This window comes from Leopardus geoffroyi, chromosome C1 (assembly GCF_018350155.1).
Source record: "Leopardus geoffroyi isolate Oge1 chromosome C1, O.geoffroyi_Oge1_pat1.0, whole genome shotgun sequence".
NCBI lineage: Eukaryota > Metazoa > Chordata > Mammalia > Carnivora > Felidae > Leopardus > Leopardus geoffroyi.
The window spans coordinates 162,060,753-162,087,111 of NC_059328.1; positions in this window are offsets into that span (position 1 = coordinate 162,060,753).

A 26,359-nucleotide genomic window follows, 5' to 3' on the forward strand; every position below is an offset into this window, starting at 1 on the left:
GCACTAAGTATGCTCTTTACTTTTTTAGAGGGTTGTAAAAAAAAGCATGTGACACAGTGGTTTACAAAGCTTAAAATGTTTACAGTCTGCCACTTAACTATAGGTTTGCTGACTTAATCTCTAGACTTCTCTTGGAAATCCTGTATACCCCTATGTACTCATTTGGGGAGAAAATGATCAAGCTATGGGAAGTTATACAACTGGTATTCTAGATAGATCCAAAAGAAATGGGTATTTTTATAAACTTGGGACTCTCAACCCAAATTGTAATCTATCTCCCCCTTTTAGGTATGTGATTAGGAAGGTTAAATTCAGGGGAGTTTGTAAAATTGGTCGCTGTCTGGGATATTTTTGTTGTTACCATGTTTTAATATGAAATGGAACTATTGTTTTTCACTCAAGAATAGGGACTAGTAACAGCTGATTCCGAGACTTAAACGATTTACGGTCTAGTGGAGGAACAAAGAGAAAAACCTAAAAATGGAATTCTGAGTAGGAATGAACACAGGAAGAGGCATTTTATAGCACTGATGGGCCCATGGGTTTTGTAATGACTTCCATCTTAACAGAAAAGATACAGATCAGTGGCTTTATTTGGGGAGAATGAGTGGGGGAGGGGCAGAGAGGAGGATCGAAGATCCAAAGCGGCCTCTGCGCTGACAGGCTGACAGCACACGTGGGGCTGGAACTCATGAACTGCGAGATCATGTTCTCAGCTGAAAGGCACTCAACAGACTGAGCCACCCAGGCGCCCCAAGATGTGTGTTTTAAGAGAAGTCTGTGCCTTTATTGGCCGAGCAACTTAAAGAGGAATGAAGTGGAGGTAGTGGGTGGCCCGATGCCAGACTGGCCCAGCTTCACTGGCTTGCAGGTGATGGAGAACTCGCCCAGGTAGTGGCCAATCTTCTCTGGCAGGGTGATCCTGCTCCTCTAATGAGCCTTAACCTCCTGTGGCCCCTCCCTGGGCGCCCCCCTCCCCCATCCCCGGGCCTTGCGCAGGCGCCTCAGCAGCCATTACCTCGCCCGCAGCAGGCCCGCGTTGCTACCCCCGCAGCTGCGCACTAAGCCAGTGCGTGAGCTGCTGGAGGGACAAGTCCAGCCGGTGGTCAAGGCCCACGCGGTGGTAGGTGAACTTGCAAAAGGTGCGCTGCTGCTTCTGCTTTACTTCCGCCATCTTGTTGGCTCTTCAGCGAAGGTGAGAGAACTTAAGTTTTGACAATTAGGTGTGAAGAGTAAAGAGTAGTTTATGGCATTTATGCTCCAGGAATTGTCTTTACGTTGGTCTCTCCAGACTGGGTTACTGAGGTTCCAGAGGCTCTCCACCTTTATCTACATCAACTGAGGGGTTGAGGAATGAAAAAGAGACTGTAATAGACTCAGTAGTTTAATAACGAAGAGGGGCAAAAGCAGTTAGGGGGTGCTGCCGCGGGGCATAGTTGTGTTTTATTTTGCTTTTAAAAATGAGAGGGAGCTCCTGATGGCTCAAGATCAGGTAGAAAATTGGGTTATTTGCATACCAGGGGAATGGAGTAAGAAAGTTAAGTGCTTTGAAGTGTGCCTGCGAAGTATTAGGTTCTGAGTGAAGAGTGATAGCAAGTCCTAAAGGGAATAAAAGGTGAACAAATGTTATTTTACCTTAATGTTAGTGACACATTTGTGGGGTAGTATCTTAAGGGTGAGGAAGTAAATCCAGAGAAGTTGAGAAAAATGCCTAATGCCACATAGCTGAAATGGCAGAGCTAGACCATTGTTCCAGGGAAGAGGCCTGTGTCTCCTTTTTTGTTTTTTCTTTTAAAACTAAGCTGAGCTTGCCTGCCTTAGAAAAGAAGAAGGTGCTCATCAGATTCTGTCCATGAGAACAAGGTATATTGGGTTCTGAGGCAAGCTTGGCTGAGGTGACTTTTGCAGAAACCCTGTTGAATAGGGAGAGAAGAGGGCCGGGAGGGAGCTGAGGGCTTCCTGTGGTCACGGATAGTGGGGAAACTCAAATACTGGATCATACAGCAAGGATGCTGTCAACCCCTGAGGCTTTTCACCACAGGGCATTAAAGCCCTGTGTGTGGAAGATGACCTTTTAAATAACTACAAGGTTGAGGAAGGCTGAAGATAAGAGGGGCCAAGAACTTCCCAAGGAGATGTTGCTGAGACAGTGGAGGATGGACTAAAGCCTGGAGTGGCAGAAGGAAGCTGGGGAATCTGCTTGGAGATGTGTAAGAAGTCAACTTTGGGTTGCGGAGAAATTGGCATGTTCCAGGTAGAGGCCTCCATCCATTATAATATCCAAGTGATGAAAGACTTGTTTGAAAGAGCAAGAAGCAAAGGAGACACCATTTAAGGCTAAAAGTCACTAACGTTTTGGTTGTTGTCAATCTCCCTTGCATTTTGTTTTATATGGTAGTATTTATTACTATAGGTACAACTTTTTTAGCATTAAGAATGTCAAAACTTTTTTTAATATTTATTTTTGGGAGAGAGAGAGCACGAGTGGGGAAGGGGTAGAGAGAGAGGGAGACAGAGAATCCAAAGCAGGCTCCACGTTGTCAGCGCAAAGCCCCACATGGGGCTTGAACCCAGGAACTGTGAGATCAATACCTGAGCCAAAGTTGGATGCTCAACCAACTCAGCCAACTAAGCCACCTAGGCTTGAACTTGACCCCTAGATCAAGAGTCAGACATCCAACCCACTGAGCCACCTAAGTATCCCATGAATGTCAAGTATTTTATATATTTTTACATTAATTTACTTATTTTGAAAGAGAGAGAGATGGGGTGCCTGGGTGGCTCAGTCGGTTGAGCATCCGACTTTGGCTCAGGTCATGATCTCACGGTCCGTGAGTTCGAGCCCCGCATCGGGCTCTGTGCTAACAGCTTAGAGCCTGGAGCCTGCTTCAGATTCTGTGTCTCCCTCTCTCTTTGACCCTCCCCCGTTCATGCTCTGTCTCTCTCTGTCTCAAAATTAATAAAAAAAACATTTAAAAAAATTAAAAAAAAAAGAGAGCATGTTCAAGCAGGGGAGGGGCAGAGAGAAGGAGAGAGAAAATCCAAAGCAGACTCTGCATTGTTAGCACAGATCCTGGTATGGGGCTCAACTCCTGAACAGTGAGATCATGACCCTAGCCAAAGTTGGATGCTTAACCAACTGAGCCATCTGGACACCCCAATGCAAAACATTTTAAATGGCTATACAGTATTTATATGGATGGTCCAAGTTTTACTTAAACGGTTTCCAATCTTGGGGTGTCTGGATTGTTAATCTTTTGCTATTATGAGTAATGCTGTGGTTAGTATTGTTAAGGCTAAATCTTGGGTTAAAATAGAGGTAGAAAGTAAAGTAATCCTTTAATTACAGAGATGAAGGAAGATAGTAGATTAGGAATTTGGGAGAGTGTGTGGCTGTTCTGGAGACCTAAGCTGCCAAGGGTTGGAAATAAACGTGGGTGCAGCCCACAGGTGGGAGGAGAGGAGATAAGCTATTTCACTAGACACCGAAATAAGAGGCATGGTTGACCATAGGGAAACTCAACCTGTACATAGCTGGCCAAATAAGAAACATTGTTTTATATAATCCTGTGCCTTGAATTAAGGAAGTTTATTGAAAGTGTTCATTGTCAGATGAAAGTACCTGCTGGTAATGCATGATTGCGTCAGTGCAACGTTACAAATATTTGCCAAAGGAAGAAATGTTTGCCAAAGGAATAAAACTATAGTTAGTTAGTTGTGCACCTCCTAGGCGCAACGCACAGTGCTCAGTGCAGTATCTGTGTTAGCTTTTCATAGCAGGTATTTTAGAGTTTAGGAGACTCGACAAGGTTAAGTAACTTATGAAGACTGAAGAGCCCATGCTTGTTCCCCTAGCCTGAAAAAGGAGATATGAGACCAAACACCCTTGTGAAGACTTCTGATAAACCTGGTTATATACCTTGATCATAACAGATAATACCTGCCACTCATAGTTACGTGTTTATTTTAGTTTTTCCCTTTACAAGACGGTGAAGTTCTTGAGAGCAAGACCATCGTTGATCCAAATACCCTTATCATGTAGTAGGTACTCAGTAAATGTTTATCAAAGGATTCATTGAGTGTCCCAGGCAGGATATTTCCTTAGATTTGGGTAGAAAGAACTAAAATTATGGTGAAGGAGAAATAATGAGTAGATCCCAACATTGAAAGCGTTAACTCCTATAAGGCATAACCTTTCTTTATGATATAATACTTAGCTTGCCGTGAAACTGCCATAGTCAATTCATTTGAATTTATGCATTTCTAATTATGTATTTTTCTATGGGAAATATAATTTACTTCATCATACTAACTTTGAAGAAATACTTCTATTGGATAAAATATTTGTATTATTGAGCTACAAATAAGCTACAAATTGAGCTACAAAAAGATATTTTTCTTTTTAAATAATCTCTACACCCAACTTCAGGGCTCAGATTTATAACCCTAAGATCAAGAGTCACATGTTCTACCAACTGAGCCAAACAGACACCCCTACAAAGATAATATTAGATACAGTAGCTCCGAGTGTTACCATGTGTTGAGGGGAGAACTTTCAGTGGCAAAAATTGAGTGCACAGAACTTTTTTTTTTTTAAGAGAAAAGAGAGCCTCTCCCCACTTCCATCACTAACTTCACCAATGATAAACTGATGGTGCATCCTGCTTCATCTGTATTTCTTTACTCCCCCCCCCAACCCACTGAATTATTTTCAAGAAGATACGAGACATTGGGGTGACTGGCTGGCTCAGTTGGAAGAGCAGGAGACTCTTGATCTCAGGGTTGTGAGTTTGAACCCCACATTTGGATGTAGAAATTAGGTAAATGAAAAGAAAATTAAAAAGGAAAACAGAAAGGGGTGCCTGGGTGTCTCGGTTGATTGTCTGACTCTTCTTGATTTCGGCTCAGATCATGATCCCAGGGTCCTGGGATTGAGCTCCGCTTTGGGCTCCTCACTGAACATAAAGCCTGCTGGCTCTCTCTCTCTTTCTCTCTCTCTCTCTCTCTCTCTCTCTTTCTCTCCCTCCGCCCCACTTGTCTGCTCTCTCTCTCTCTAAAACAAAAAAAAGAAAACACCAGACATTATATGTCATTCATAAAGGCGTCAATATTTTTAAAAGGTAATGACTCTTTTTAAGAAAAAATAATAAAAATGATATACCTGCATAAAATTAGCAAGGATTTCTAAATATCAAATATATCAAATACCCCCTCACTCTTTTTATATAGTTGTTTTCATTTGAATTCAGGAGTCTTAACTCTTATTTATTTCTTTAAAGTCTCTCTTAATTAATAGGTTTCCTCTCCCTTCCCCCCCTTGCAGTTTATTTGTTAAAAAAAAAAAAAAACAATTTTCCTGTAGAATTTTCCAGTTTACTAATTTCCACATTTTACTAATTGAACCCAGGGTGTCCTTTAACATGTTCCTCTGTCTTCTCTGTTAGATCCAGAAAGTTGATCTGATTCAGCTGCAACAAAACTTTATAGCTAATGTTGTGTACTGACATCAGAGGACTCTTACTATCCTGTTGTATCCCTTTTTGTATTGTTCTTGGCAACTGATGAACATTTCCTGTAAATTCTCTCTTCCCTTCTTCATTAATCAACTGGAAACATTCCCTTGTGGGGGATTTAATTATCCCAGGTAGAGTTTGTACAGAAAAGGTATATTAAGGACTTGATTTTTTTTTTTTTTTTTTTACCCATTTTTACAATCAAAAATTAGGTTTTTAGTTTCCTCCAGTGGTGCCTAACAAGGTTTTTTGGGATTTTTATTGTTGTTTGTTGTTTGTTTGTTTTTGTTTAAGTATCGTATGACCTCCTAAATTTTTCAGATATTTCATGTGTTCAGTCCATTGCACTTCTTATTATTGATGCCCAATTTTGGCCCAGTGGGAGGGAGCCTCTTCACATAGACCCCTGAATCCTTCTAATATGACCCCAATGGTTTTTGATAGTTTCTTTTGTTTTCTAATAAAACAAAATGTTCCAGGCTTACCTTACACGTTTTCTGCCCCTAACCTAGAATCAGCCATTTCTCCAAAGTGTTTTGTTTTCAAAACACATTTCTTTCACGTATATCTACTATTTATCTGTATATGTATGCATATGTACACAATTATATAAACGTGCTTCTATATAAGCAACTATATGCTTTATTATTTTTATATTTGTTGTATTAGTAATATCACTATATACACACATATATATGATTTCAGAATAGTACCAATATTATTACTAAAATATAAATACTATTACTGAAAACAGTTTAATATTTTTTTGGTTTGGTCCTTAGAGTGAGTCTTTTGGTACACATTACTGTTTTTGAAATCATTTCGAACAGTTCCTCTTTATGTGGTTAAGTCACCAACTCGATGCATTGTGAGGTCTATTTGTTTTGTTTTATTTTCATTTTTATTTTAAAGACTGCTTTTTAAAAAATTAGGATTTAATTCAGTTTTATAATGTTAAACAGTTACATATTTTCAAAGTCAAGCTTACAAAAATAAGGTGTTTTTAGAGAATCTAGGTGATATTTCTGTTCTCTCACCCAGATCCTCTCTCTACATATAGGTAAACATTTAAAAAAATTTGTGACTTATACTTTGATTTTCAAAAATGTAAGCAAATATGTATAAATATTTGTACCCTCCTCTTGCCATCTCAGATAAATGGCAGGATATTACTCACTACATACTTTTTTCTATCTTGCCTCTTTTATTTAACTATATATATATATATATATATATATATACACACACACACATACATATATATATGAGGAGGAAACATAACTAATTTTATCATACATAGAATATTGTACAAAGAATTCTGAAATATACTTACATATATGAACACTGAACTAAGCTTTAAAGTTTTAGAGACAAAAATATGGTGGAGAGTGGTTTTCTGTCCTATTCAAACACCCAAGGACAAACTGTTCTGTGAGCTTATGCTAGGGAGGTCTTCTTGCATACTTAGTAGGCAAACCATTTCAGCAGGAACTAGTATTTTGCCTTATTTTTATTTGATTACAGGTTCTTTAATAGACTTATCCTCAAGTTTGTCTTCTAAATTGAATAGCTGTAAATGTTTCTGAATACTTCTTGAAGACCATACAGTATGGCTTTTAAAAAGGTAATAATCACCGCAGGAGCTTGCCTGAATCTCCAAGACGTGACCATTTTGAGTATCCTAGTGCTTGAGGAGGAAAAATATGTAAATAAAATTCCTTTATGCAAATGTTTCCTGCAATTCTCATTGCCATCCAAATTCTTGTAAATCATGATAAACAGATGCTACTGAACTAAATGACTAAGTAAAATTATGGAGATAGATTCTATTTATCTTATTTTTCAGTGTTGGGGAGGGAGAGAAGGATATTAACTAAATTTTATCTGTCTGCATGATGATTAGGGCAGACACCAAGAACTCTATTAATTGAGTTCAGCAAGGCGAGATGTGGGACTTTTAAAAATTGGAGAGCTGCCCTGGGTAAGGGAGAGGTTCTACTGCAACTTAGTTTGCTTTATCAGAGAACTGGGTTTGAGACAATTCAGTATCCAGCTTGCTGGGTCTTTGCCTACTGTTTACATTCTTGTTACTTTTGTTCTTAAGAAAACTGAAGTAAAATTTACTTAACATAAAATTTACCATTTAAAAAAAATGTGCAATTTGGTAGCTTCCAGTACATTCACAATGTCGTGCAACCACTGCCACTGTGTAACTCCAGAACATTTTTATCATTCCCATAGGAAGCTGGGTACTCATTAAGTAGTCACTCCCCCTTTTCCCTCTCCTCTTCAGCCCATGGCAACCCATCTGCTTTCTGTCTTTATGGATTTGCCTGTTCTAGACATCTGGGAACATACAATATGTGGCTTTTTGCAACTGGCTTCTTTCGCTTAGCATTGTTTGCAAGATTCATCCTTGTAGTAGGCATCGGTACTTAATTCCTTTTTATGACCAAGTAATATTACATTGTATAGACGTATCACAATCTATTCATTCATCAGTTGATGGATATTTTGGCTGTTTTCACCTTTTGGCTATTGTGAGCAATGCTGTTATGAACATGTGTGTGTGTGTGTGTGTGTTAAGTTTATTTATTTTGAAAGACAGAGCTCAAGCTGGGGAGAGGCAGAGAGGGAAGGGACAGAGGATCTGAAGCAGGCTCTGTGCTGATGGCAGAGAGCCCTATGAGGGGATCAAACCCATGAACTGTGAGATTGTGACCTGAGCCGAAGTTGGATACTTAACCAGCTGAGCCACCCAGGTGCCCCAGGTTATGAACGTTTGTTCACAGCATTTTGTTTGAACACCTGATTTCAATTCTCTTGGGTATATACCTAATAGTGGAATTGTTGGGTCATATAAGAACTATTTTTAATTGTTTGAGTAACTGCCAGACTGTCTTTTTCAGTTTGATTACGCTCTTTGATGCACAGTTTTCATTTTAATAGAATCCAGTTTATCTAGTTTTTCTTTTGTTGTTTGTGCTTTTGGTGTTGTATCTAAGAATCCATTGCCAAATCCAACACCATGAAGATACGTGCCTATTTTTTCTTCTACATTTAGGTCTTTTGACTTCATTTTGTATATGGTGTGAGGCAAGGGTTCAACTTACCCATTGTCCTAGCACCATTTGTGAAAAGACTTTTTTTTTTTTTTTCCCTATTGAATGCTCGATACCCTTATTGAAAATCAGTAAGCCATAGATATATGGATTTATTTCTGGGCTCTCAATCTTATCCCATTGATCTGTAGTTTTATGTAGTTTGTTAAATTGGGAAGTGTGAGCCCTACACCTTTCTTCTTTTTCAAGATTTTTGTTTTTTTATTTTTTTAATGTTTATTTTTGAAAGAGATAGAGACCAAGTGCAAGCAAGGGAGGGGCAGAGAGAGAGACACACACAGAATCCAAAGCAGGCTCCAGGCTCCGAGCTGTCAGCACAGAGCCTGAACGGGGCTTGAGTTCACGAACCGTGAGATCATGATCTGAGCTGAAGTCAGATGCTCAACCGACTGAGCCACCCAGACGCCCCTCAAGATGTTTTGATTATTCAAGATGCTTTGCAACTTTATATTAATTTTAAGATCAGCTTATCTGTTTCTTCAAAAATAGAAGTTGGAGTTTTGATAAGAATTATATTCAATCTGTAGTTCAATTTAGGGAGTATTGCCATATTAACAATATGAAGTCTTCCAGTCCATGAACAGAGGATATCTTTCCATTTATTAGGTTTTTCTATAGTTTCTTTCAGTAGTATTTTGTAGTTTCCAGTGTATGAGCCCTGCATCTCCCTGGAATTTATTCCCAGGATTTTATTCTTTGTGATGCTATTATAGCTGAAATTACTTTCTCAATTTCATTTTTAGATCATTTATTGCTTGTATATAAAAATACAACTCATTTTTGTATGTTGAAGTTACTATTATTATTAAGGGAACTGTTTTCCCACCAGTGAGTGCATCCTTGAGAATTTTTGCTGCTTCTTTTGGTTTAATAGTCACTCTCTGACCCTCAGTCTTTCTAAATGCTAAAGGATATTGCCACCCTCCTTAGTCTTAGTCTCACTCATCTTGATCTGAACATTTCAACACTGCTTTGTTAACAAGAAGTTAATGCTTTAACCATAGGTAATACTTTATTTGAAAATGCTGACTGAAATGTTGGGGAGGAGAAAAGAGAGAGATCTGGGAAATAAGCTTATATTCTTCTTTTCTTTGTTTTTTAATTTTTTTTAATGTTTATTCATTTTTTGATAGAGACAGAGCGTGAGTGGGGGAGTGGCAGAGAGAGAGGGAGACACAGAATCCGAAGCAGGCTGCAGGCTCTGAACTGACAGCACGGAGCCCGATGCGGGGCTCGAACTCACGGACCATGAGATCGTGACCTGAGCCGAAGTCAGACACCCAACCGATGGAGCCACCCAGGTGCCGCTTATATTCTTATTTTCAAATGCATTCTTATTTTTTTTTTTTCAGTATATTTGGATGGTTATAAAAATACCTTTGCTTAATTATTATATAAAATTGGAGTTTCATGATTAAAATCACCCATAATTTTACCACTCACAGATAACTACAGTTAATATTTGGGTTACTCATGGATTGAATGCTGAACATTGAGTATTGTTAACATTGCTAAGATTATACTCTGCATATAATTTTTAGCCTTCCTTTTTTTTTTTTTTAACATCAAATTGTGTAATAATGCCTCACTGTTAGGAAACGTTAATTTAAATACACTATAAAAACAAGAAGTAATAGTGATTTTTTTGATATTTATTTGGGACAGCCATTTTTGGTGTGTCTTTTTCACAGGTCCTTTTTCTTAAAGCAATGCATGCATTTGGTTAAAACAATGAAATAGTTCTGAAGGATTCAAAATGAAAAGCAATAATTGGGGGCACCTGTGTGGCTCAGTCAGTTAAGCATCTGTCTCTTGACTTCAGCTCAGGTCATGAGCTCACAATTCATGAATTGGAGCCCTGTGTCGGGCTCTGTACTGACAGCATGCAGCCTGCTTCAGATTCTCTCTCTCTCTCTCCCTCTCCCTCCCTCCCTCCCTCTCTCCCTCCCTCTCTCTCTCTCTCTCTCTCTCTCTCCCCCCCCTCTCTCTCTCTCCCCCCCTCTCTCTCCCCCCTCTCTCTCTCCCCCCCCTCTCTCTCCCCCCCTCTCTCTCTCCCCCCCTCTCTCTCCCCCTCTCTCTCTCCCCCCTCTCTCTCTCTCCCCCCCCTCTCTCTCTCCCCCCCTCTCTCTCTCCCCCCCTCTCCCCCCCTCTCTCCCCCTCTCTCTCTCTCCCCCTCTCTCTCTCCCCCCTCTCTCTCCCTCCCCCTCTCTCTCTCTCCCCCCCTCTCTCTCTCCCCCCCCTCTCTCTCCCCCCCCTCTCTCCCCCTCTCTCTCTCTCCCTCTCTCTCTCCCCCCCTCTCTCTCTCCCCCCCTCTCTCTCTCCCCCCCCTCTCTCTCTCCCCCTCTCTCTCTCCCCCTCTCTCTCTCTCCCCCTCTCTCTCTCTCTCCCCCTCTCTCTCTCTCCCCCTCTCTCTCTCTCCCCCTCTCTCTCTCCCCCCTCTCTCTCTCTCCCCCTCTCTCTCTCTCCCCCTCTCTCTCTCTCCCCCTCTCTCTCTCTCCCCCTCTCTCTCCCCCTCTCTCTGCCTCTCTCTCTCCCTCTCTCTGCCTCTCTCTCTCCCTCTCTCTCTCCCTCTCTCTCTCCCTCTCTCTCTCCCTCTCTCTCTCCCTCTCTGTCTCCCTCTCTCTCTCTCTCCCTCCCTCTTTCTCTCTCTGTCTCTTCCCCCCCCCCGCACCTCCTCCACTCACACATTCTCTTTCTCTCTCTAAATAAATAAATAAACTTAAAGAAAAGAAAAAGCAATAATTCATTTCCTCACTTTTCCAGAACCCACTCCTACTCTCCAGAAGGCAACCACTTTTAATTCCAACTTTGTAACTTTTGAGGGATAACCGCCATATCTCAAATAATGTTTCTCTCCAGATATTTCTTTATCAACTTTAAACATTATCCATTGACTTCCTGACCTCTTTCCCCTATTTCCTCATCAACCTTTAAGGCCTGACCAGATATTAAGGGACACTGGCCCTAGATCTTACAAGCAACTAGAATTTCCTAAGCACTTATTATGTGTCAGGCACCCTGCTCTAAAGTTGCCATTTTAATCCTTATAACAACCAGATGAGTCCATCTACATTATGCTAGTTTAAAGATGAGGAAAGAGAGGGGCGCCTGGGTGGCGCAGTCGGTTAAGCGTCCGACTTCAGCCAGGTCACGATCTCGCGGTCCGGGAGTTCGAGCCCCGCGTCAGGCTCTGGGCTGATGGCTCAGAGCCTGGAGCCTGTTTCCGATTCTGTGGCTCCCTCTCTCTCTGCCCCTCCCCCGTTCATGATCTGTCTCTCTCTGTCCCAAAAATAAATAAACGTTGAAAAAAAAAAAATTAAAAAAAAAAAAAAAAAAAAAGATGAGGAAAGAGAGATTCAAGGAAGCAAAGAAACTAGTCTGAGGGTGGCAGATCATGTTTTCCAAAAAATGGCCACAACAATATTTCTTGTCCCACCTGCTTTTCCCAAACACTGCCATTTTCTCTTGCCTTGGAATCTACTTTCTCTCTTTTTGAACCTGAGCAAGCCTTTGTAATTGAGCTGATGAATAGAACACTCTGGAAATACTGCTGCTTCATGACTTATGAGGCTGGGTTTACAACAGTGGAATAGCTTCTGTCTCCCAGAGAGGATTCTCAACTGTGGAATCCAATCACCATGTTGTGAGGTTCCACGAAGAGGCACATGTAGGTTTTCTGGCTAACCGTGGCAACGTGGTCCCAGCCAACAGCTGGCATCAGCCACCAGACATGTGAGAAGACAGGTCTTGAGATGATGCTAGACTCCAGCTGTGGGGTCATTCTCATCTTCCCAGTCTCCCAGCTGAGACCCCAAACATTGTAGAACAAAAAACAAATTGCCCCCATTATGCCCTGTCCAAATTCCTGACCCACAGAATCTATGAGTGTGACAAGGGTGTTTTATGACACTGAGTTTTGAAGTAATTTGACACACAGAAATAGGTAACCAGAACAGCAAGGCACATAAATCTGGTAAGTGACAGCCCTGGGGTTTGCACCTGGCTCTGTCTATCTCCAGAATCAACTCTCTTAGCCAGTAGGCTCCATAAATGTGCAGACTACTATTTTAGTTTGCTACGGCTGCCAGAACAAATTACCACACACTAGGTGGTTTAAGTGTATTTCCTCACGATTCTGGAGACTAGAAGTCTGAGATCAAGATGTGGGCAGGTTTGGTTTCTTCTAAAGCCTGTCTTCTTGACTTGCAGATAGCCGTCTCCTCCCTGTACCTTCACTTGATCTTCCCTTTGTGCTTGTCTGTGTCCTATCTCCTCCTCTTATCACGACATCAGTTATATTGGATTACAACCCACTCACATGACCTCATTTTACCTTGATTACCTCTTGAAAGGCCCTATTTCCAAATACGGTCACATTTCTAAGGTACCGGAGTTTAAAACTTTAACATATGGATTTGGGAAGCACAGAATTCAGCCCATAAAAACCACCCACAGGGCATTCTGGTGGTCTTGGGCCTGGAGCTCTCTGGCTTGTGTCTGTCTCATTTATCTGCCTCCCAGGGCAGTGGTTTTAGACCCTGGCCACCCATTGGTATAATCCGGTGAGTTCCAAAAAGAAGAGTTACAGCTAGGCCCTACCCCAGACCAATTAAATCACAATCTTTGGGGCAGGCCTGTTTTAAAAGTTCCTCCAGGATTCTAATGTGCAACCAGGGTTGAGGATGACCTCTCCGGAGTGGAGAAGAGGTCTGATGAGAGCAGTAAGTGAGCCAGCCAGCAAAACTGAGGGTCACTTGGGGCAGCAAAATTGCTGCTTTGGTTAGAGGAGGAGAAATAAAAATCACAGAGGATCCTTTCATGTTTCATAGTAGCTTAGGTATGAGGAAGATGGGGCAGTAAGTGGAATAAAAAACAGAAGATGTGAGGAAGTATCCAGCCCATTAGTTAAGATGTGAAATTTTATTACAGGACATTAGAAACCATAAAAAAAAAAAAAAAAAAAAAAAAAAGGGAAAGCAAGAAAGCACAAGATAATTGATAATGGAAATGAAGAAACACAAATGAATAACCAGGGTTTAGTAATGAGTCTCCTCTCTTAAAGCCTGGTCTTCATGATTTACTTTGGAAATTTGTAACTGAGCAGAATTTATTGACTCTATTTTATAAAATGCAAAAATCAACCGCTAGCGTTATCGTTCAGCGTGGGAGCTCATTACCCACACGCCAGGAATCGAGAGTTTGATCTCCGCTCACAATCGGAAGTCAGAGCAGCCCCAGCCAGTCCCTACCTAGCCTTGTCTCGGCTACAGACATTCAGCAGACCTCTATTCCGGACAGATTTTTCTTTCCTCCTGACTCCCAGCCTTTCCCTTCAGCTGTTTTCTGGGGCTGTATGTTGCTTGCAAATCGACACGGGGGATGCTGCCTATTCCTGAAGTCATTTTTATTGGTATTACTACAGTAAATTCTTTATGAAATAAAAATCAATAGTCACCGACATCCTGAGTAGTGAGGAAAATAATTGTTTATGGCACTCAGCTTAAGCTGTTCTGGTAATCACGTTGAAAAATACAATATTTATTCATTAGATCAAATTTAATGAGGCCTCCTGGCAGTAATTATAAAAATTACTGTAGCAGTAAATTACTAATGAGTTGTGATGTGCTTCCTACCTGTGAAGAAGGACTGGGGGTTGAAAAAGCCTGCTACCCAGATGATGATGTGAGGGAGGGAGCCCCCACAGGCCCGGTGCTGCTCTCTCACCCAGGCAAGAAAGGATCAGTGTACCCAGACCACAAAAGCAAACAAGAAAAAAAGACCAAGGACACACAACTGGAAGGGGGAGGGGGGGTTCTTGCAGCTTCGAACGGGATCAAGATTAGAGCATTCTTTTCCCCAAAGGTGAGCATCCTCTTGGCAACTTGGAGTTGCCAGTGTGCTGGGGTCACAGAGGAGCACTAATCTGATGCCTGGGAAGGCCGGAGCTTCTTATTAAGGCTGGGGAATGATTCCAGACACACGCCGCCCTTCAAGTCTGAGGGCTTGACTCTGACCGCCAAGGTCCAGGTCCTGCTCAGCATTTTCAAAAACAGCTGCTAAGCGTGGCGCCTGCTCTAATGCAACCACAGTTGATGGATTTTACAAGCTCCTGGGGGCTTCTTCCTCTTCTGAAGGCTCAGAGCTAGCTAGAATTTTTGCTTTTCTATTTATAGCATGGAGCTAAATTGTGTGTGTGTGTGTGTGTGTGTGTGTGTGTGTGTGTGTGTGTGTGTTTTGAAAGGACATGAGTAATTAATTTGAGAGCCTATATGTAAAAAAGCCAAAAAAAAAAAAAAAAACCCAAAAAAAAAAACATTACATTGATCTGAGGGCAGGCACAGTTAAAAAAAAAAAAAAAACTTTAACAGAGTTGAACGGGAACATTATATCTTGACAAGGGATGGTTCAACATATCTTTGCACTATAGTCTTCTGGATTAATATAGACAGTGGCTACTAGCCTTACTAGCCTAACGAGACTACTGTGTCCATTCACAACAGTAGCCTTTGTTCCCTAGATGCAGAACTGCAGCCTGCGGGTGAGGGACCAGCCACACCAGGTGAGGGCCTTCCGGCCTCCAGCAGCTGGAGTGTGGTAACCAGCAGAAACGCCCACTGAGGCCTCCGTACAGCGTCCCCCTCAAAAGCATCCGTCTCTGAATAGCAGGCAGGCTGTCGTCTGGAGTGACAGGTATCTATTCAGGTAGTGGCTGCTATTGTCTTCTCCCTTGGAGCACCAAGAGGAATTTTGTTTCACTTTAAGGATTCTGACAGCATTTCAGAATGTCGTACTCCAAGCGGGTTCAATCCCTCCTCTCATGGGGAGGACGCAATGACATTAGAGTGTACATTTTTTTTCTTTAAATTGCAGATGCCTTAAAATGAGATTGTCAGGTTTGTTGGCTTGTCAGACTAAAGTATCAAGATTGTCACAGTGTATTATATCACTATAATATGATCATTGTACACGGAACTAATGAGTAATATTGTACTTAGTGGTGGAACTGAGTCACATTAACATTAAAAACGGTGAAAGCCTTGCATTTTACCAGAATCTAGGAAAGATGCTAGCTTGTGGGATGTGAGGCTGGGATTTCATCATCCAGAGAAGGTCAGGAAGTCGTCTTTAAAGAGAGGCAGGTGTGGTAGTGGTGACAAGCCGAGGGCTGCGCTGGGGAGACCAGGGCAACACGGAGTGGGGGTGCTCCTCGGGGAGGCTGATTGAAGCACCTGATAGGTACTCAGCAGTGGTTTTCAAAGGAAGGAGTGAATGTCCATTGTGAGTTTTCTTCCCAATTAAAATCACATGCAGCTATACTAGAAGCAATTTGGAGAGGAGTGTTATTTTACGTTTATTTATTTTGAGAGAAAGAGGGGCAGAGAGCAGGGGAGAGAGAGAGAGAGAGAGAGAATCCCAGACAGACTGTGCACTGTCAGCACAGAGTCCAACGTGGGGCTTGAACCCATGAACCATGAGATCACGACCTGAGCAAAGTCGGACGGTCAACCGACTTGAGCCACCCAGGTGCCCCAGAAGGAGTGTTATTTTAGTATCTGCCTTGCCCTCCTTGGCTATTTATTCACCCATTTGTTCATCCATCCATCCATGCATCCATTCATCCATTATCCATTAGGTGTTAATAAGCCCTACCATGTGCCAGGCATTAGGCACCCACTGGTATGGGTAATAGGCACAGGCCTGCCTGGCAGGCTTGAAGTGCAGGAGTACAGGTGTTGACCGGGTGCAAGTATAAACTAACACCTGGTGTCCAAGTGAGGTAAGCACTGGAGATGCCTAATGTATTTGGAGGAAGTAATGGTGAAGCTGGGAACTCCGAGGAGGAGGAGGAAGGGGGGGGTGGTTAGGATGGGAGAGGTTGGGGAGGAGCTTCGGAGGTACAGGAAGCTTCATTCCTGGAATAGAGAGTGCTTAGCACCCGTGGGGACTGATGGAAGGTCAGAGGGACTGGAGAGAAGCACTGGCCTCTGGGGTCAGACAGACACGAGTTGGATGGGGGGATCACTTGACCTCTCTTAGTTGTAAAGGACTTAATAACAGTCCGTAAAGCCCTCAGCACAGGCCCTGGCACAGAGTAGAAATTCAGTGCATGGAAACAACCAGTATTGTTACGTACTGCTATGTGGCAGGGTGAAGGCACCCAACTACCTGTTCTGTGGTAGATGGACCTTGTGGGCAGGGGTTGGATAGACAAAGGGAAAGGCATGTTCAAGCATGATACCACAGGTATACCTGAATTCGGATGCAGAAGAGAACAGAAGAGTAAGTGCTTAACATTGATTCGGGATAACAGTAACCTAAACTAAACATTCATCAGCTTTGTTAGTGGTAAGCAACGCCTTCACGTGTGGTACGTTAGCTTGTACCTTATAGTTTATTTGAGTGGTACCTCCTAGATTTGTTCAGGATACAAACTGCACAACCATACTCAAAATCCCTGAATCCAATACACTGTTCTTGGCGTGCCTACAAAGTGGTAAATTTGAAGTCTGTTCTTTTTTTCCAAGGCAGACTACTCTTGCGCCTACTGCTGTTGAATGTTTCCTAAAACTGATAGGATTTAGAGGGATTAGCGTTTCCAAAAGATGCGCGTAGCTTCCTCTCACTAATGTTACAGCAAACTGCATTCAGACTTGCAGAAGAAACATTTCCCATAAGGACTGCTAGAAAAGTTAAAAATGTGTACCCAGAACCCTTCTAGAAGTCAAAGATACCAGTGTTTAGAGTATGCACACTTGGTTCTTTGACACCCCTGGGCCTCATTTCCCCATACTCAAGAGGGGCATGCTAAGATGAAGTGCCAAAGAACATCGTCGTCGATCCAGCATGTTAAAGCATGGTTGAGATAATTTTGCATGGGTGAGGTGTGAACATATTTGTAAAGGACTAACCTGGGCCTGGTATTCCAGGAAAACGATTTGGCTAAATGCGTATTTTATTCCACTTGTTTCCTTCATTGGTATCTCCCCCTCGTTATTCTTGATACTAGTCTTTGTTGAGGGTAAACAAAGGGTACCCAATGAGGGTAAAATGCACTTCATTAGTATGCCTCTAGGTGAGACATAGCTTTTTCCAGCCTGTACTTCCAGAAGATTATAAAGCTCTTATTTGCTGTGAATTTTTGTCTAGAGGAAAAGCATTCACTGATGGGTTGACTGAGCTTTGTAACCAAAATGGCTGAACAAATGAGATGTGGGGATTCTATGCCGGCTTATCACTTCGGAATGCATAAAGCGGGGAGTTCTGGGGAGGGGAGAATGGGGAAGAAGCAGGAGGAGAGCAGAAACAGGCTGGAGACTCACCAGTCCTGCCAGGCACGGCTTTGTTTGGCCCGGACTGTCTGTGGTAGGCGAGGGCACACGCGTATTCTCACGCGGCTCCACTCTCCCTTGCCTGCAAGCCCGCTGCCCCTGACTCTTTTTAGAGTGCCAGGTCCGAGTGTGGCTGAAAGAGCCGTCTGCAGAGCCTGCCACGTGCACATGGTCAGCTTTTTGTGGAAGCTGCTTATTGGGGGTACTTTAGAACTCGGCCTCTTTGTCCCACAAACAGCATACTTCTGTTGGTTTTTTCCCCCTAAATTGAACCACTCCTGTCCCTAATTGTGTCACTCCTGCTGTCACCTCCTAGCCATCAGAGCCCGTGGCATGGTTCTGATTGTGTTGCAATGCGTCCTTGAAGCATTCTTTTTGTTGTGTTCAATGGCTCTCCTTCAGCTCATAACACAGTGGTCGCACTGGATTCCTAGGGTCACCCATTCTCTGCTGAGGACCAGCCCAGAAAAGCTCAGTCGTAATGAACGGGGCTTCAGACGGACAGACGCACACACAGGCTTGAGAGCCCTCCTGGCTTCGGCCACTCTAACAAGATTTTGTCATTTGTGGCTTTTGCACATTGGAAAAAACTTTCATCTCTGAGTTTCTATGGGCTATAAATACTTGGTAGGTTAAAAAGGAATCATTCAGAACATGAAATAAACATAACCTGGCACGTACACAGCAACACACCTCAACGGAGCCCTTCAACTTGTAGGCCAGAGCTGCAGGAATCCGAGACAGGGTTTCCTTCATCTCCTCTCTCATTCACTTCCCTCCCGGGCTGGACACTGCTCTGGTTTATGACCTCTTTTGGTTGGATATTTTCCTAATGAGGCAGGAGGATTAGGTCTCCATGTTACTTACACCTTTTAGCCACGAAGTGAAAACTGTTGATTTAGTTGGGATTGGGGAAAATTTTCACAATGTCTAGAAAAGATGATGTGGGTAAATAATACGCATCTACCACAAGTTGAGAAACGGGTCTGGCAGTGGGACGTTCTGTCTTGATTCTGAAACATCGCCGCGATCCTGGTCTTTAGGACCGTGTTTGTTTTCTAAAGTAGCTGCTTTCTTCTTATTTTTTCAGATTGTAAAAGAAACATGTGGTTCTTGTAAAGAAATTTAATAGAGAAAGAGACTGTGAAAGGTAAAAATCAGCCATATTTTCCGAAAATGTTATCATTACTATCTTGGTCCTATGCTTTTCTTTTTTTAACGTTGAGATATAAAATATACGTAGAAAAGTGCACAAATCCTAAGTGCACCTCTGAACATTTAAAAGATCTTTAAAAATAGTGCATATCCACATCACCACCATCTAGATCGAAACATATCTTGTACCATAACAAACCCTATGGTGCCCTCTCCTAGTTAATACCGTCCCCGTGGTCTCTCTTCCAACATGTATAATATACAAATCACATCTTTATACTTGGTTCTCTCTAGATTATACCATTTGCACCTTGTTTTATGTATATCAGACATTGTTACAAAAACGGATCAAGTTCTTTATGGAATATTGCAATCAGATCTCACTTTAGTATAATGTGAATTTTAAATTATGTAGTATTTATATGATAAAATATATAATATTACCATATATAATATCAATGAAATCTCCCATATGCATTATGTGCAAATATATGATTTATATAATTATTGCTTTCTATGGTGTCTTTCTATGTCAGTAAACATAAAACATCGTTTGTAAAGGCTGCATCCCATTCTTAGGTATGCTGTCATTTGTAAACTACTTCCCCACGGTTAGACATTTGGCACCATTCTCTTGTGATTATATTTAAAAATTGCCATTCGGGCAACATCTGTGAGCAAACTTATTCCAAAAGCTTTGTAATCCTGTTTTCCTGTTACTAAGTAGGACGATTCTGAAATACTTCTACATTTCTGTGTTGTGCATCTCTTTTGTTCTCTCCCTAGCAAGCAGTCACCTCATAGCGCGGCTAAAGGACAGTGTGTGCTTGTGCGCGCGCGCGTGTTCTGTTTCGCTGTTATTCCGCAGTCCCAATCCAGGCCAGTCTTGGAGCAGGAGACAGGAAGTATGTTTGGGTCCACACGCCATCCATGTCAGGAGGCTTTAAAAGTCATTTACAAATTCTCATCAGGTTGCATTTCGTTTCTTCACAGATCATTCTGGGTCTTTCAATTCACAGGAGCAAAAAAAAAAGTATCTCGTTCAAGTCCTCTGTGCAGTCAAGTTGTTGTAATGTCACCCCTTCCACTTGACTGGAAAGCACCTCCATGAATACACACGGTACATTTTTTTTTTTTTTCCTACTTTAATCCTTGAATATCACTGCCCTGTTTCTCAACCCCAGCCCCCAGGCTTTTGGTACAATACTTCTTGTTTTTTGTTGGGAGTTAGAGTCTCTCATACAAAACTCCAGTGCTGTGGCTTGGCACATTTGCTGAATTTTAAAATGAGGGGTTCATTTAAAATTTTTTTTATTTTTTAAAGACATCTTTTATTTTCAGTCAAAAAGACAAGTAAAAGTAATTCTCAGAGATATGTGTTTAAAGTAAAAGGGTTTTTATTAGGATGTTTGTTTATATTGACTCTACAGAATTCTTTTTAGTGTAGAAGCCACAGGGATTATTATTTCTTTGTCTTGGAATCCCTAGATCTTTGTGGGAGGCCTAGAAGAACCAGTTTCTCTTCCATTTAAACAAATCCAATTCAATTCACTTGCATTGGCAGAGCACAGGAAAATCTTAATTTTCTCAGCCAAGGAGAGCAAAGTCTGCCTGGGAGTTTTTTAAACATGGATTTTTTTTTTTTATCCTATTTTTTTTTTCTTTTGGCCCAGAGATATAGATAGACAGATCCACTGACCGACCCTCTTCTCCAAAGCAACGAAAACATACGAATTTTCTCTCCTAAAACCCTTCTTGTCCCAGGAGATTATGTATGAATGAAAGAAAGAAAGTAAAATTTTCTTGTTGGCTTAAAGGAAACAGCCAAGCAAATAAATACTTGTTTTAAAAAATTCAAACAAACAGCTGAAAAGTAAAAAAATAAAATTTGGTCTCCCATGGTCCTGTTACCTCACTCAGGGTTAATCATTATTAAGAGCCAGTGTTTGTATCCTGCATTAGAAATAAAATATGAGATTGCACTATTCATATCATGACACAAAAAGCAGTTTTCATTCCACACTATGTTGGATACTGTTCTGTGGCAGTGAAGGGGAATAGAATATGTCACCCCAAAATATGCCACTTTGACATGTGGATTATATTCAGCTAAACATCATCAAGACCCAGTAGACTCAGGAACAACTTTTGCCCTTCCCATAACTGCCTAAAAGAATTTAGATAGGAGGGCTGGTGCAGAAAGAGAGCTATTACCAGAGATAACTTTTTATCTGAAAGACCTATCTGCGTGGCAGGGCAGGCTTCTAACTACCAAACATCTGCTCTTGTTATCTTCCTGTGAATTGCCTTCCCCTCTTTGAAGCCCCAGGCCCCTGGCTCATTCCTTAGCTGAGGACGGCATATATTAGCCTCAGCTTCCTGACTTGCCGGTAAGTCTCACATCTTTGGGGCTCCTGTATGTACAAAATTAAGCTTTTCTCCTATTAATCTGTCTTATGTCAACTTAAGTACTGGACCAACCAAAGAACCTAGAAGGGAAGAAGGGGCAAAAAAAAATTCCACTCCTGTATCAGAGCAGCAAGATCTACCTTGTTCTTGAATGGTATCAGAGAATTCCATAGTATGAACCCCTATAATTAATCATTTTCTATTAGTGGGCGTTTAGATTTTCTACCAATTTTTCTATTTAAAAGCCTAGGTAATGATTCTAAATATCTCACAGGGCCAATTACAGTTCTAGCCTCAGGTCATAGGCAGGCTCAGGGATCGTCACAATTGGCGGTTTGTATTTTTTTGTTTTTGTTTTTGGGTTTTTGTTGTTGTTGTCTGTTTGTTTTTATCCATTTCTGTTCCCAGAAAGAAAGGAATGAGGCAATCTACAACCAGTTCTTGGCCCTCCTACCCAGTACAAAATTATAAATACAAAATCTCCTTCCCTCTTCCATCCCAGCCTCCCCAGTTTCTTCCTCACACCTGCCTTTCCCTTTCCCCCAACCCATCAGATGGGAAGAAAAGGTTCCAAGAGAAAGTTTGGAGCTTGAACTAATTGAACTAATTGAACTAAGCATTTCTAATTCTAACAAGGTGTTCTTAAGCCAAAGGTATGGCATTTCGAATCCTGTGTTTGTGTTCCCCTTCCTTCGTGGTCAGTAAGCTAGAGGAAAATGGTACAAAGAGGTCAGTCTTCACACTTGCATGTTAAAATGGCAGAGTTCTGTGTGTTGTAGTTATACTGTCAGCCCATGAAAAACAGACAAGATTTAGGAAAAAGGAAGGCTATTTATGAGAACAAAATACACGATAGTTCACATCCCATATTTTCTTGATGGACACAAAGTGACATCCATACTGATTGACTGTCGGCATGTGCCTCTCCCCTGAGCCAGGCTCTCTGTGATGGATCAGCCAGGCTCAGGCAAGTGTCAGAAAGATGATCAAAAGAAAGAGCTGTCTGTAGTTGTTCCATTTCTGAAGAGATTGACAACTCACCCTAACAAAAGGAAACATTAGTGTGCTATTTGCGTCTCCAAAAGAGACTGTGATAAGATGACGTGATAAATGGTGGGGTGGGGTGGGAGGGAGGTTGCCATAAAAACACATAAGGTAGCTAAGTCGTGAAGTGCAAAGAAACCTCAGCTCGCACAATTGATGAGGCTTGTTTATTTTAAGAAGCCGAGCAGATCTGAACCGTGAGAGAGCCTGCAGATATCTCAGATGATAGCCTAAGTTCTCATACCAGTGTTGCCCACAGCTTCAAGAGAAATCTTAAATACTACGTGCCTTCCCCTCTTCGTATCTCTTCCCCCAATTGCTTTAGTATGACTCCTGATAGCTTGCGCAAGAAGACACTGTGTACCATGGAGCAAGAAGGAATTGGGCAAAACCACTGGGGTCTGGGTCTGGCCCAGCCCCAGCAGCAGGAGTTTGTATATTGGATTCAAAGAGCGTGTTTATTGTGATTCTGAAACAAACTGGATGAACTTGAGTGTATCCATATAAGAAATTGTTCCCTCGAAGATTATAGAGATGGCACCAATCTCAAGCATTGTCAGGTCATCTTGGTAGGCTCGCTTCCAGAACTTGTGGGAGTTGATGTGTGGAGGTTGCGTTTGGAGGTGAGAATGCTTTGACAGATGGCTCAAGTCCACATAGCACCTGGAGCAGCTGTTTTTCTCCTTGCTGAGCCTGCATTCCCACAGCATTCCCAGCTCCCACAGTGCTGCTAGAGGTTCTGTTGCCCATGGCAAATTGGACCATGTCTAGCAGGTGGTAGGGCTCCTCCAGCCTGGGCAGAGGTGGTTCTGGATCTCAACCACCTGCTGCAGGAGCTCAGCCGTGGGTCAGGCTGTTTCCACTCAGTGTCCTTGGGGTCTAGGCTTGAAGTGGGTCTCCAAGAAATACTTGCTGAACTTGGCTGATTCAGAGGAGCTGAGGGCTCTGGAGTGCTTTATTTAGCATGGATCTCAAGATAGGCTTCTGACTGAGCTGTGTCTCATTCTCTGCCCCAGAGATCCAAGGATCTCTGCCACTCCTTCCCACATGCACAAACTAACTTTGGCTTTTGGAGTTTAAGGTGGAGACTACCTAGTGAATCAAGACAGGTTCTTATATATGCAACTCTCAGAGTGGAGAAGAGTCTTGTGAGCTTTGTGTAATGTCAGTAATGTAAGCACCGACTAGGTGGGGAATAACTTTATGCTCACAATTTATTGGTAGAAAATATGGTCAGCATCAAATGCCAATGATAGCAGTGGAGGAAAGTGGTTTTCTGATTTCTGAGAAACTGTTTCTTCCTGCTCTATGGGTGCTGGCCTCTACTATTACATCCTATTCGATGACCTACTTCACTATATTTCTTAAATGCCATACTTTCTCCTGAGACTTAAATTGGTTTAATCTTGTTGTGATTAATCTTGGTGTGTGTAAGCCCTGGGTGGCTTACATTTCACTTAAAGCTGTTCTGTTAAAGACGACTGGATGGGAGGTTGTGGTGAGCCTTTTACTCAGGGTGCTGGGAGGGCTACAGTGAACAATAAGTCAAGCTCCATTAGTGTGTTTTTGCTGGTCAGTGGGAATGACATGATCAGGTTGTGCCAGCCACTAATTTGGTGACTTCAAAGTCCCTGGGAAGCCCTCACCCTGCTCACAGAGGAGGCCAAACACAGATCTGGGTCTTTCCACATTTAGGTGACCTCTGGGAGAGAAATGGACTCCTTTTCCCTGGGGCCAGTCTTTATATACTGAAGCCTTCTTGGACTTGTCTGAGCCCCTAGAGAAGCCACATCACAATTATACCTTCTTGTCTTCTCTTGATCTTTGTCTTCATGACCATGAAAAACCACATTCTGTAAATAAAACCCAACTCTACCTTTTCTACCCCGGGTAGCCTCCTGATTCCGTTACAGGTTATGAGACCCTCTAATCCCTAGAGTACTGAGGCAAACCGGCAAGTTTTCATGAGGGTCTAAATCTAAAGTGATTTAAAAACAAGTAATTGAAGGAAGTGGTGAATAAGCAGAAAGTCCGAGAAGGAAACTCTTGCAAGGATGGGGAGAAGAAAGGAGGCAAACAAACAAGCTTCAAAGAGGAATCAGGGATACTGGAGGGGGGAGGAAGAGGGCGCAGAGAAGAGACAGAGGACAATAAGGAGGCCAAAGAGAAATCAAATTACTTGCGTGAAAAATAAAACAAAAATGGCAAAAACTAAACTCAAACGACAATAACATCAACTCCCAGAGTCTTCCCCAAATTTCCTCAGATTAGGAACACCCACCAGGTGATCGGACAGTGACACCAGGTGGCTGATGAGGCCACACAGAGGAATTAGCCTAAATTATTTTATGATAGTAAACCAAACTTTGTTTTATAAACCAGCCCTCAGATTAAAACAGAATTGTAAGAAACCTAGAAATCATGTAATTGGATTTGACATACTCATTTTACAGCTTGAGGACACTGGGTCTCCTCAAATTAGCAAAACCGACCAACCGACCAGCCAAAAAACAAATACAATCCAGGACTGCAGACATAGCACTTCCTTTTAACCAACTCCATGACTACAGCTTTTGTTGCTATTAACTTTAAAATATAAAAGCTACCTTTTGGTAAATAATGGGCAACTAATAACAAAAACGTAAATTGTAATGATCTGGGTATTATATTTGATCAATTTAGATGCACACAGGAGATTACTGTATAACGTTAATCATCACAAACATATGTGCCGTACCTGTTGAAGTATAATAGATTACCGGAGAGAGAAAAATTTGTCCAGCATTGTTTTATATTCTGGTAAGTTACAGAGAGCTATCTGTTATTCTGGGAGTAATGTCAGATATAGACCATGTGCTTCTGGTAGTTTTTAAATAATGTTATGCAGGAGAATCATCAAATGTAAGAGAAAATGGAGAAATTCTGAATATTTTTGGTGTTCTATATAGTGAATTAGAATACAGAGGTCTATTTGTCCTAGTTATGTATGAATATGGTTTCATTTAAATTATGCATCAAATGAAGCATTTGGATGGCAAAAAAAAAAAAAAAAAAAAAAAGCCATGTTCAGTATTAGAATATGAATCAGCAAGTACTAAGCACGCAGAATATCACCCCGGACTTTTATAAAGCAATTTGACTCTTGGAAGAAAAAACTTCTTATAGGGAGGAAAAGGAAGAAATGAAAATATTTAAGCAAGTTACAACTGATAATGGCATATTGAGAACTGGTTCTCTAACTTAAACAAAATTTCTTACATGCCCAAGTCTTATACGTTATTGAAAATAAAGGAAAAATCTTTATGATTTCAAAGAGTGGTTTATGTAGTTTGATTTGTTTTATTGGCTATTTTTTTTTAAGCTGTAAAGCCAATTCCTGCTTTGCTTTTGTCAAATTAAAGGGAAAAGAAAAATCAAACAAGAAAATAGCTATGTTAAATGAAATCAATGACCGTACTGAAAAACACACATGCTTTATCACTTTTGTGAACTATTTCCTATCCCTGTGTGTTTGCAAGTCTTTCTCTCTGAGCATCTCTGTGTATTTAGCAACTGCCAGTGATGTCCCCTCACCAGTGATGAGGCTGTCGATCAGGCTACCAAACATCCCTGTCGGGAGGTCAGTCTCTACCTTAGGGTACAGGACACACAGGGTCATGCCCTCATGGGGCACTCTTTCATTCCTACACATGAGCTCTGGAAATCCCTTGAAGAAGCCACCACACAATAGGGTGGGGAGGGCGAGAAACCACTGCCTTATCCAGTTTGCCCAGTGAAACCCCAGTTA